Consider the following 13,577-nt stretch of genomic DNA (forward strand, 5'->3'; position numbering starts at 1 on the left):
GCTTTCTTATTTCTTCAGGCTATTCTTTGGAACTCTGCATTCAGATGCTTATATCTTTCCTTTTCTCCTTTGTTTTTCACCTCTCTTCTTTTCACAGCTATTTGTAAGGCCTCCCCAGACAGCCATTTTGCTTTTTTGCATTTCTTTTCCATGGTGCTTTTCTTGCTCCCTGTCTCCTTTACCATGTCACGAACCTCCTTCCATAGTTCATCAGGCACTCTATCTATCAGATCTAGGCCCTTAAATCTATTCCTCAGTCCCACTGTATAATCATAAGGTATTTGATTTAGATCATACCTGAATGGTCTAGCGGTTTCCCCTACTTTCTTCAATTTAAGTCTGAATTTGGTCCGAGGTCAGGGGCATCCAAGGTCAGGGGCAGTGGCCGGGAGGAGCCACCCTACATCTAAGGAGTGGTGGCTGCACGCACGCAGGATGGCCTAGAGGAGCTATCCCACTTTGAAGGTCAGGAAGGGCGGCGGTGAGAAGATACCCTTCGTCCAAGGTAAGGAGCAGCAGCTGCGCTTTGCTGGAGCAGCCGTGAAGTGATACCCCACGCCCAAGGTAAGAGAAACCTAATAAAATGGTAGGTGTTGCAAGAGGGCATCAGATGGCAGACACACGGAAACCATAATCACAGAAAACTAGTCAATCTAATCACACTAGGACCACAGCCTTGTCTAACTCAATGAAACTAAGCCATGCCCGTGGGGCAACCCAAGACAGGTGGGTCATGGTGGAGAGGTCTGACAGAATGTGGTCCCCTGGAGAAGGGAATGGCAAACCACTTCAGTATTCTTGCCTTGAGAACCCCATGAACATTATGGAAAGGCAAAATGATAGACTACTGAAAGAGGAACTCCCCAGGTCAGTTCAGTTCAGTTCAGTCACTCAGTCATGTCCAATTCTTTGCGACCCCATGAATCACAGCACGCCAGGCCTCCCTGTTCATCACCATCTCCTGGAGTTCACTCAGACTCATGTCCATTGAGTCTGTGATGCCATCAAGCCATCTCATCCTCTGTCGTCCCCTTCTCCTCCTGCCCCCAATCCCTCCCAGCATCACAGTCTTTGCCAATGAGTCAACTCTTCGCATGAGGTGGCCAAAGTACTGGAGTTTCAGCTTTAGCATCATTCCTTCCAAAGAAATCCCAAGGTTGATTTTCTTCAGAATGGACTGGTTGGATGTCCTTGCATTCCAAGGGACTCTCAAGAGTCTTCTCCAACACCACAGGTCAAAAGCATCAATTCTTCGGCGCTCAGCCTTCTTCACAGTCCAACTCTCACATCCATACATGACCACAGGAAAAACCATAGCCTTGACTAGATGGACCTTTTTTGGCAAAGTAATGTCTCTGCTTTTGAACATGGTATCTAGGTTGGTCATAACTTTTCTTCCAAAGAGTAAGCATCTTTTAATTTCATGGCTGCAGTCACCATCTGCAGTGATTTTGGAGCCCCAAAAAATAAAGTCTGGTGCTCACTTCGGCAGCACATATACTAGAATTGGAACGATACAGAGAAGATTAGCATGGCCCCTGTGCAAGGATGACACGCAAATTCATGAAGCGTTCCATATTTTTAGCAAATGAAGCAACTGACAGACAACTAATCTCAAAAATATACAAGCAACTTATGCAGCTCAATTCCAGAAAAATAAACGACCCAATCAAAAAATGGGCCAAAGAACTAAATAGACATTTCTCCAAAGAAGACATACGGATGGCTAACAAACACATGAAAAGATCCTCAACATCACTCATTATTAGAGAGAGAAATGGAAATCAAAACCACAATGAGGTACCACTTCACACCAGTCAGAATGGCTGCGATCCAAAAGTCTGCAAGCAATAAATGCTGGAGAGGGTGTGGAGAAAAGGGAACCCTCTTACACTGTTGGTGGGAATGGAAACCAGTACAGCCACTATGGAAAACAGTGCGGAGATTCTTTTAAAAACTGGAAATTGAACTGCCTTATGACCCAGCAATCCCACTGCTGGGCATACACACCGAGGAAACCAGAATAGAAAGAGACACATGTACCCCAATGTTCATCGCAGCACTGTTTATAATAGCCAGGACATGGAAGCAACCTAGATGTCCATCAGCAGATGAATGGATAAGAAAGCTGTGGTACATATACACAATGGAGTATTACTCAGCCATTAAAAAGAATACATTTGAATCAGTTCTAATGAGATGGATGAAACTGGAGCTGATTGTACAGAGTGAAGTAAGCCAGAAAGAAAAACACCAATACAGTATACTAGCACATATATATGGAATTTAGAAAGATGGCAATGATGACCCTGTATGTGAGACAGCATAAGAGACACAGATGTGTAGAGCAGACTTTTGGACTCTGAGGGAGAGGGAGAGGGTGGGATGATTTGGGAGAATGGCATTGGAACATGTATACTATCATGTAAGAAATGAATCGCCAGTCTATGTCCGATGCAGGATACAGGATGCTTGGGGCTGATGCATGGGGATGACCCAGAGAGATGTTATGGGGAGGGAGGTGGGAGGGGGGTTCATGTTTGGGAACGCATGTACACCCGTGGTGGAGTCATGTCAATGTATGGCAAAACCGATACAGTATTGTAAACTAAAGTAAAAATTAAAATTTAAATAAACTAAAAAATAAATAAATAAAAGACCCCACAGAGATCCCTCACCCTTTCTGTCATGTAAGGACACTACAAGAGGTCTGTGACCCAAAAAAGGGTCCTCACCCAGCTATGCTGGCATCCTGATCTCAAACCTCCAGCCCCCAGACTGTGAAAAATAAATTTGCTTTTTTATTAACTTAAATAAATAAAAATAAAGTCTGACACTGTTTCCCCATCTATTTCCCATGAAGTGATGGGACCGGATGCCATGATCTTCGTTTTCTGAATGTTGAGCTTGAAGCCAACTTTTTCACTCTCCTCTTTCACTTTCATCAAGAGGCTTTTTAGCTCCTCTTCACTTTCTGCCATAAGGGTGGTGTCATCTGCATATCTGAGGTTATTGATATTTCTCCTGGCAATCTTGATTCCAGCTTGTGTTTCTTCCAGCCCAGCGTTTCTCATGATGTACTCTGCATATAAGTTAAACAAGCAGGGTGACAATATCCAGCCTTGACGTACTCAGGTCAGTAGGTGCCCAATATGCCAGTGGAGATCAGTGGAGAAATAACGCCAGAAAGAATGAAGGGATGAAGCCAAAGCAAAACAATACCAGCTGTGGGTGTGACTGGTGATAGAAGCAAGGTCCTATGCTGTAAAAGCAATATTGCATAGGAACCTGGAATGTCAGGTCCATGAATCAAGGCAAATTGGAAGTGGTCAAACAGGAGATGGCAAGAGTGAACATCAACATTCTAGGAATCAGAGAACTAAAATGGACTGGAATGGGTGAATTGAACTCAGATAACCATTATATCTACTACTGCGGGCAGGAATCCCTCAGAAGAAATGGAGTAGCCATCATGGTCAGCAAAAGAGTCCAAAATGCAGTACTTGGATGTAATCTCAAAAACGACAGAATGATCTCTGTTCATTTCCAAGGCAAACCATTCCATATCACATTAATCCAAGTCTATGCCCCAACCAGTAATGCGGAAGAAGCTGAAGTTGAATGGCTCTATGAAGACCTACAAGACCTTTTAGAACTAACACCCAAAAAAGATGTCCTTTTCATTATAGGGGACTGGAATGCAGAAGTAGGATGTCAAGAAACACCTGGAATAACAGGCAAATTTGGCCTTGGAATGTGGAATGAAGCAGGGCAAAGACTAATAGAGTTTTGCCAAGAAAATGCACTGGTCATAGTAAACACCCTCTTCCAACAACACAAGAGAAGACTCTACACATGGACATCACCAGATGGTCAACACCGAAATCAGATTGATTATATTCTTTGCAGCCAAAGATGGAGAAGCTCTGTATAGTCAACAGAAACATCTGACTGTGGCTCAGATCATGAACTCCTTATTACCAAATTCAGACTTAAATTGAAGAAAGTAGGGAAAACTGCTAGACCATTCAGGTATGACCTAAATCAGATCCCTTATGATTATACAGAGGAGGACATGGCAACTTAATCTAGCATTCTCGCTTGGAGAATCCCCATGGACAGAAGAGCTTGGCAGGCTACACCAGTCCATGGGGTCACAAAGAGTCCGACACGACTGTAGAGACTTACCACACATGCATAATAACAACAGCAATAAAAAGCAAGTCAATGAAACAGTTCCAACATGGAGTCAGAATTGACTCTTCCTTGCAACAATCTTAGTTCACCGACCAGTGATCAAACCCATGTCCCCTGCATTGCAAAGCAGATACTTAACCACTGGATTACCAGGGAAGTTCCAGCAAAGCCTTTTTAAAGACAAGAGGAGAGAGAGGACTCCCAGGTTAGCTTATGTACAGTTCTCTGGTTAATGGTAGGGTAACAGGGCTTCCTAGGTGGCTCAGCAGTAAAGAATCCACTTACTCAGCAGTAAAGAATCCACTTGCCAATATAGCAGATGAGGGCTTGATCCCTGGGTCGGAAAGATCCCCTGAAGAAGGAAATGGCAACCTGCTCCAGTATTCTTGCCTCTGAAATCTCCTGAATAGAGGAGCCTGGCAGGCTGCAGTCCATGGGATTGAAAAGAGTTGGACCTGACTTAGTGACTAAACAAGAGAGTGATGTCACAGGGATTAACATTATCCATCCTTAGGCACCAGTAGGTCTGGGGGCTACAGGCCCATGGTCATCAAATAGTTAAAAATCTTCCATTTGAGGGGAGGGGTTTCTAGCTTCTGTACAACAACTCAGGAAATGTGCATAAGATATTATTATCTTGGTGCTTCAGAGACGAGCCAAAGGAGAGGATATGGGGGAGAGTCTCCTCAGGCAAGCCCCAAAGAGCCTTCCTTTGTCACGTTAGCAGTATTTAATACAGTGTGTATATATATTTTAACTATTTTATTTTATTGGTTGTACCATGTGGCATGTGGGATCTTAGTTCCCCAGCAAGGCATCGAACCTGTGGCCCTTGCATTGGAAGTGTGGAGTCTTAACACTGAACCATCAGGGTCGGTCCCTAATATAGTGCATATTTTAATACTCTGTATGTGTGGCTCCGCTGAAGTGTAATGTCCATGAAAACAGTATTATTATTATTAGACTTTTATTAGAGTAGGTTTAGCTTCACAGAAAAATTGAACAGAAGGATAGAAATCTCCCTCAAACCTCCTGTCCCCACACAGGCATTGCTCCTCCCTGAAGCAACATCCCACACTGAGTGGTACATATATTCAGTTCAGTTCAGTCACTCAGTCGTGTCCAACTCTTTGCGACCTCATGAATCACAGCACGCCAGGCCTCCCTGTCCATCGCCAACTTCCGGAGTTCACTCAAACTCATGTCCATCTAGTCAGTGATGCCATCCAGCTATCTCATCCTCTGTCATCCCCTTCTCCTCCTGCCCCCAATCCCTCCCAACATCAGGGTCTTTTCCAATGAGTCAACTCTTCGCATGAGGTGGCCAAAGTATTGGAGTTTCAGCTTCAGCTTTGGTCCTTCCAATGAACACCCAGGACTGATCTCCTTTAGGATGGACTGGTTGCATCTCCTTGCAGTCCAAGGGACTCTCAAGAGTCTTCTCCAACACCACAGTTCAAAAGCATCAATTCTTCAGTGCTCAGCCTTCTTCACAGCCCAACTCTCACATCCATACATGAACACTGGAATTACTGTTGATGAACCTATATCAATAGGTCACAATCATCCAAAATCTATATGGGTTCATTCTATGGGTTTAGGAGAGCAGTGATCTTGTTTTCCCATTTCAATGCTGGTGTTCCTAAAAGATTACCTGAATTTGAGAAAAGTTATTAGTAAAAATGGGATGAAGGACAAGGATAAAATCACGTACATCGGATTGAGTTGTTCGTTTTCCCTACTCGCAAAAAAAAAAAAAAGAATCCAAACTTGGGATTCAAGGAATCTGTATTTAAATGACCCTTTCCTGTGGTGGGACTTACCTTAAGGCTCAGTTGGTAAAGAATCTGCCTGGAGGGGAAAGGCTACTCACTCCAATATTCTGGCCTAGATAATTCCATGGGCTGTATAGTCCATGGGTCCGCAAAGAGTCGGACATGACTGAGTGACTTTCACTTTCACTTTTCCTATGGTGGGTATTTAGATAGCAACAGTGACAAAAGATGAGGCTTTAGAGAAACGAGTAGGAAAGCCATTGTCACTACAAATTGGCACTTACCAAGAGCATTGCCAATGACTGAACAAAAAAGACATTTGCCATCTGCCTCTTCGGAGATTGAACCCAATGCTGCTATAGCTGTTGACCTTAAACAGTCCCTGAGGGAGTTCAGGGTGGAGTGAAGCACTCTGTGCTCCAGGGAATCTGGTGGGACAGGTCTTTAGACAGTTAGATGTTTTTAGGAACAGATTTTTGATCTCAAGGTCTTCCCTTGTCTGGAAAATCTCATGGATAGAGGAGCCTGGTGGGCTGCAGTCCATGGGGGTCCCAAAGAGTTGGGCACAACTGAACTACTCACACTTACTTTACGATCTCAATCCTTGCATCTCCTCATATCTAAGGAAGCACTAAATCCCTTCATGGTGACATCAGATCTTCATGACTAACAAAATCCTTGTGTAAAATGAGTGCTTCATGGCATTGAACTCCCCCTTCACCAAACCCTTATATATTGACTTTCACCCATTGCTGCCCTCCCAGGCTGCAGTCCTCATTTTGCCCCAAGTAAAACTTAACTCACAACTCTCAAGTTGTACATCTTTTTTTTTTCTTTAGCCAACATCATCCACATTGTGTATGAATATCTGGGCATTTCAGTCACTGGAGAGTCCAGCTTGACCTCTGGAGAGAGGAAGGGGGAAATTCAGGCTTTTGAAAATGAAACTGACTTTAGCATCTCATTCCTGCCTTTCTCTCCTTCCTAGGAAAGTATCGCAAGCACTCAAAAAGGAAATGAACCATATTCACGGAGAAACAGTTGGCATATTTAAATTTTCTTAAAAATAAAAAAACCCATATCCCACCCTTGGCCTCCAGAGAGAAATGGCCTCAAAAATGGAGCTCCACCTAACAGTCCTGCAGGTCAGAAAACAAGCCCCATCTCACCAGGCCACCTCATTTGTTGTTGTTCTTCTTCAGTTGCCAAGTCATGTTGCAACCCTGTGGACTGCAGCCTTCCAGGCTCCCCTGTCCTTCACCATTTCCCAGAGTTTGCTCAATTCATCCTCATTGAGTCAGTGATGCTATCTAACCATCTCATCCTCCTTGGCCCCCTTCTCCTCCTGCCTTCAATCTTTCCCAGCATCAGAGTGTTTCTCAATGACTTGTTGCATCCAGTGGCCAAAGTATTGGAGCTTCAGCTTCAGCATCAGTCCTTCCAATGAATAACCAGGGCTGATTTCTAGGATAATTCCTGAAGCTTGATACCACTGCAATCCCCAAGACTCTGAAGACCCAGACTACTACCCATACCCTATTACCCTCTCTCCTTTAACCCCTAGAGCAAGATGGGCAAAATTTTTGTGTAAAAGACCAGGTAGTAAACACTTGCGAGCCATACAATCTCTGCCACAACTGTTAAATTCTGCTTGATAGCAGCATAGGAGCAGCCATCGAGGTTGTGAAAACAAATAGATGTGTCTGTGTTCTCATATGGGCTTCCCTGGTGACTCAGAAGGCAAAGAATCTGCCTACAATGCAGAAGACACCTGTATGATTCCTGGGTAAGGAAGATCCTTTAGGGAAGGAAATGGCAACCACTCCAGCATTCTTGCCTGGAGAATTCCATGGATATTTTGTGTTCCATATGACTTCATGGACACATATTAGAAGTTCATATGTTATTCACATGTCACAAATTATTCTTCTTGTGCTGGTTTTTTTTTTCCTCCCAACCATTTCAAAATGTAAAACCTCTTAACTCGTGGGCCATACTGAAACAGATAGTGGATCACACAATTGCCGTTAAGTGGCTTATCTTTAATCTCTCTCTTATGTCTCCAAATTCCAGCTGCAGTGCTTCTACCATTGCCATTTATTGTTAGGTCATTCAGTCATGTCCGAATGACTATAGCTCTCCAGGGATTCCCTGGTGGCTAGACAGTAAAGTGTCTGCCTGCAATGCGGGAGACCCGGGTTCAATTTCTGGGTCAAGAAGATCCCCTGGAAAAGGAAATGGCAATCCACGCCAGCACTCTTGCCTGGAAACACTTTCACTATAGCCCTCCAGACTCCTCTGTTCATGGGATTCTCCAGGCAAGAATACTGGAGTGGGTTGTCATGCCCTCCTACAGGGGATCTTCTGAAATCAGGGATCAAACCCACGTCTCCTGCATTGGCATGCAGGTTCTTTACCACTGAGCCACCAAGGAAGCCATGTTTTCTCCCTCAGCTCAGCTCAGTCGCCCAATCGTGTCCCACTCTGCGACCCCGTGAATCACAGCACGCCAGGCCTCCCTGTCCATCACCATCTCCCAGAGTTCACTCAAACTCATGTCCATCAAGTCGGTGATGCCATCCAGCCATCTCATCCTCTGTCGTCCCCTTCTCCTCCTGCCCTCAATCCCTCCCAGCATCAGAGTCTTTTCCAATGAGTCAACTCTTTGCATGAGGTGGCTAAAGTACTGGAGTTTCAGCTTTAGCAACATTCCTTCTAAAGAAGTCTCAGGGCTGATTTCCTTCAGAATGGACTGGTTGGATCTCCTTGCAGTTCAAGGGACTCTCAAGAGTCTTCTCCAACACCACAGGTCAAAAGCATCAATTCTTCGGCGCTCAGCTTTCTTCACAGTCCAACTCTCACATCCATACATGACCACAGGAAAAACCATAGCCTTGACTAGACAGACCTTAGTCGGCAAAGTAATGTCTCTGCTTTTGAATATGCTGTCTAGGTTGGTCATAACTTTTCTTCCAAAGAGTAAGCATCTTTTAATTTCATGGCTACAGTCACCATCTGCAGTGATTTTGGAGCCCCCCAAAAAATAAAGTCTGACACTGTTTCTACTGTTTCCCCATCTATTTCCCATGAAGTGATGGGACCGGATGCCATGATCTTCGTTTTCTGAATGTTGAGCTTTAAGCCAACTTTTTCACTCTCTTCTTTCACTTTCATCAAGAGGCTTTTGAGTTCCTCTTCACTTTCTGCCATAAGGGTGGTGCCATCTGCATATCTGAGGTTATTGATATTTCTCCCGGCAATCTTGATTCCAGCTTGTGTTTCTTCCAGTCCAGCGTTTCTCATGATGTACTCTGCATAGAAGTGAAATAAGCAGGGTGACAATATACAGCCTTGACGTCCATCCTTGACGTACTCCTTTTCCTATTTGGAACCAGTCTGTTGTTTCATGTTCACTTCTAACTGTAGCTTCCTGACCTGCATACAGGTTTCTCAAGAGGCAGGTCAGGTGGTCTGGTATTCCCATCTCTTCCAGAATTTTCCACAGTTTGTTGTGATCCACACAGTCAAAGGCTTTGGCATAGTCAATAAAGCAGAAATAGATGTTTTTCTGGAACTCTCTTGCTTTTTCCATGATCCAGCGGATGTTGGCAATTTGATCTCTGGTTCCTCTGCCTTTTCTAAAACCAGCTTGAACATCAGGAAGTTCACAGTTCACGTATTCCCTACCCTTCACCAATACTCTTTTCACAATCTCTTTAGCAGTATTTCCTGAATTCTGCCCCTTGTCTTTATTTCAAGGTCAATGCTTTGTCCTAGATTGTGTAAACACTTTTCTTATCTAACTTAGTGACCTCCGCAAAGCACTCCTTACCATCAGTTCATCTCCAGTCAACCTTGGAACATGCCGTCAGATCAGTTATCAATGTTTTTGCTTAAAAAGTTTGTTTTGGAGAAAGAAAATTTGTTTAGGGACAGTCTAGTGGTTAAGACTCCACTTTCCAATGCAGGGGGCATGAATTCCACCCCTGGTCAGGGAACTAAGATCCTGCAGGCTGAGCGGTGCAGCCAAATATATATATATATATATATATATATATATATTTTTTTTTTTTTTAAAAGGGATTTCCTTGGTGGTCCAGTGCTTAAGACTTCACCTTCCAATGCAGAGGGTGCAGGTTCAATCTGGTCAGGAGCCTCATATCCCACAGGCCTTGGGGCCAAAAACCAAAACATAAAAGAGAAGAAGAAAAAAAGAAAAAGAAAATAGAAGAACTATTGTAACAAATTCAATGAAGACTTTAAATATGGTCCACATCAAAACGTCTTTGTAAAAAATGTGTTTGTCACTTAGCCTTTAAAGTCCTTCATAATCTGACTCAAATCCTTTTGTTTCAGAATATAACTTTTAAGTTTACATGTTTTTTTTTTTTTCAACTTTACATTTTCAAGTACAATTTTCCCAGGCAATTTAAAGCAGAACAAACCAAGAAACCAAAAATAGGTGACGGTCAGATTTGGCCCAGCGGTGGACTGTGTACGGATATCCGTGCTGTGGCACCCCCTAGTGCTGGCCACTTTGCTTTCCCATGCCTTGCCTTACCTTATAGTGTAAGCTATAGTTTTCCCAGAAACCATTTAGTGATGAGAGAACTGGGCCGTAAATAAGGCTGAGCACCTAAGAATGGATGCTTTTGAATTGTGTGCTGGAGAAGACTCTTGAGAGTTCCTTTGACAGCAAAGAGATCAAACCAGTCAATCTTAAAGGAAATCAACCCTGAATATTCATCAGGACTGATGCTGAAACGGAAGCTCCAATACTTTGATGCAAAGAGTAGACGCATGGGAAAAGACCCTGATGCTGGGAAAGATTGAGGACAAGAGGAGAAGGGGGTGACAGAGATGGTTGGATGACATCACAGACTGAATGGACATGAGTTTGAGCAAACTCCAGGAGATAGTGCAGGACAGGGGAGCCTGGTGCTGCAATCCATGGGGTCCAAAGAGTGCGACACAACTTAGGGGCTGGACAACAGCAGCAAATATCTTGCTCTGGGGGCTCAGATCCCTGCCTCACTTTCTGTGCCCACAGCCTCATTCCTGCTTCTCCCTGGCCATAGGTTGGCAGGGGTTCCACAAGCCAAGATGTGGAACCAGAGCGGTCCTCATCTAGAAACATCAATTAAATGATTGAGTAAAATAAAAATGCTTCTGAAATCCTCTCCTCAAGATTGGTTCAAGAATCGTAGAGTGAAATTCAAGAAAGCCAAAGATGAGGATTTCCCATCAGAACAGCAAGAAGTTCTACAGCGATTCGCTGAGGTCATGGTCAAGATCGGCTCCACCAAGGAGAATGTGGCTGCACCTCCAAGGTCCTCTCTGGAGCCTCTCATGAATCCCTATTTGTGCAGATCCTCTGATGACCTTCCTTCCAGATCAGCATACAGCCTGCCCTGAAGGCTCTCACAGACCATTCTCTGGGCCATAAAATGGTTCATGTTGGCTGCCGCCAAGACCCAAATACATACTGCCTCTCTCCCATTGTAGAATCCTGAGCTGTCTCTACAAACCTCAATTCTAATTCTTTGGGCTCTTTTTTTTTTTTTTTTTTTTTTGCCACAAAGCTCTGAGAGAAGCCAGGCCCAGAAAGTCACATGTTATGATTTGTCATGATTCCCGTTCCAAGCTGGAATCAAGATTGCTGGGAGAAGTATCAACAATCTCAGATGTGCAGATGACACCACCCTTATGGCAGAAAGCAAAGAGGAACTAAAAAAACATCTTGATGAAGGTGAAAGAAGAAAGTGAAAAAGGTGGCTTCAAACTCAACATTCAAAAAGCTAAGATCATGACATCCAGCCCCATCACTTCATGGCAAATAGATGGGGGAAAATGTTCTCATCACAAAAAAGAAACAAGAATTGTGTGATGGGATGGAGATGTTAACTAATGCCATGGCAGGAATCATTTTGTCATATATAATTATATCCAGTCACCATGCTGTACACCTTAAACTTATACAATGTTATATGTCAATTACATGTCAATAAAACTGGAGAAACAAACTTTAAAAAAAATCTGCGTATTTTATTTTGCATAATTTATACCTTGATAAAAAAAATAAATACATAACAGGACTAGTAAAGACAGTTACCTTCTTTTTTCCTGCTTCTTTGTTTTGATTTTGTTTCTGTTTTTTAATTTTTCTTCAGTATTGTTCAGCTAATAAGATTTAGTCATGAGACTTCACCGGTGGTCCAGTGGCTAAAACGATGTGCTCCCAAGGCAGGGGGCCTGGGTTCAATCCCTGGTCAGGGAACTAGATCCTATATGCCACAACCAAGATCCGACATAGCCAAATAAATGGACAAATACTTTTAAAAAATTAGTCGGTGTTGGCTTGTTTTTCTACTTCCTACACTTTGGTCACCTCCCCAATTATTTTATATCTGATGACAACCCAAATATCTGCAGTCTCCCAACTTTTCTGTTTCTTTTCTCTTTTGTTCTTTTTTTCCCCCTTCTCCCTCTACTTTTCTTAAGATAATGAAAGGGACTTCCCTGATGGTCCGGAGGTTAGGACTCCCAGCTTCTACTGCAAGGGGCCGAGGCTTGCTCCTGGTTGGGGAACTAAGATCCCACAAGCTGTGGGGCATGGTCCCCATCCCCACCCCAAAGATAATGGCAACACCATAAAATTTTTCAAAGAGTTCTCAGGCTCCTGATTCCTTCCTACTAACCCCTCTCCCTGCATGTTCGGCATTTATGAATACAGTAAAGTGTGATCAACAAATCACGTACTTTGACATGAACCTGTAGGATTTTGCACTTGCTGTTGTTCAGTTGCTCAGTCGTGTCCAGCTCTCTGCAACCCCATGGTTTGTAGCCCGCCAGGCTCCTCTGTCTCCACTACCTCCCAGAGTCCTCCGCTATCTCCAAGAGGTTGCTCAAATTCGTGTCCATTGAGTTGCTGATGCAGTCTACTTTGTAGCACGTGTCAGACATGAGCATGACACTCTTGCAGGTAGACACTGATAGCCCTGCACACCTGTCTCACAAAGGCATCCTACATTTGTGTGTCTACAGTGCTGAAGTTTTGGGGTTAATTTTTTTGTTGTTGTTGGGAGGGGTGGTGAAGTATAGTTGATGTGCTGAGATTTTGTCACTTCTAATCCACATAGGAGCTTCAGAACAGAGGCTTCACCTCCTCGTTTTCCAGCCCTCTCCTCGATGTGTACTCCCCACCCGCAAGTTCCCTCTTAGTTGTGACCCTGCACTAGAGGTGGCCTTAGAGAATTCCAGTTTCTTTCTCTCATTCTCTTTCCCACCAGAGGCAACCATTCCAACATGTTTTGTGTTCCTCATTCTACTGTGTATGTTTTTCTGCGTGCGTGCTCAGTCATGTCTGACTCTCTGCAACCCTCATGGACTGTGATCACCCACCAGGCTCCCCAGTCCATGGGATTTCCCAGGCAAGGTTACAGGAGTAGGTTGACATTTCCTTCTCCAATTAATTATACATATACAAATTTTAATATGTATACATACATAGACATGTATACGTTCAGTGGACATGAATTTGAGCAAACTCTGGGAGACAGTGGAGGACAGAGAAGCCTGGAGGAGTACAGCCCGTGGAATCACAAA

The 13,577-nt window shown here is 43.8% G+C and overlaps 1 non-coding gene across 1 annotated transcript; it reads left to right on the top strand.

Moving 5' to 3' along the window:
• Nucleotides 1–1,476: 1,476 nt before the first annotated feature.
• On the top strand, nucleotides 1,477–1,583 carry LOC138097267 (U6 spliceosomal RNA). Its single transcript, XR_011146467.1, has one exon. It is a non-coding gene; the product is annotated as a U6 spliceosomal RNA (small nuclear RNA).
• The last annotated feature ends 11,994 nt before the right edge of the window (nucleotides 1,584–13,577 follow it).

This window comes from Capricornis sumatraensis, chromosome 20 (genome assembly GCF_032405125.1).
Source record: "Capricornis sumatraensis isolate serow.1 chromosome 20, serow.2, whole genome shotgun sequence".
Classification (NCBI taxonomy): Eukaryota; Metazoa; Chordata; class Mammalia; order Artiodactyla; family Bovidae; genus Capricornis; species Capricornis sumatraensis.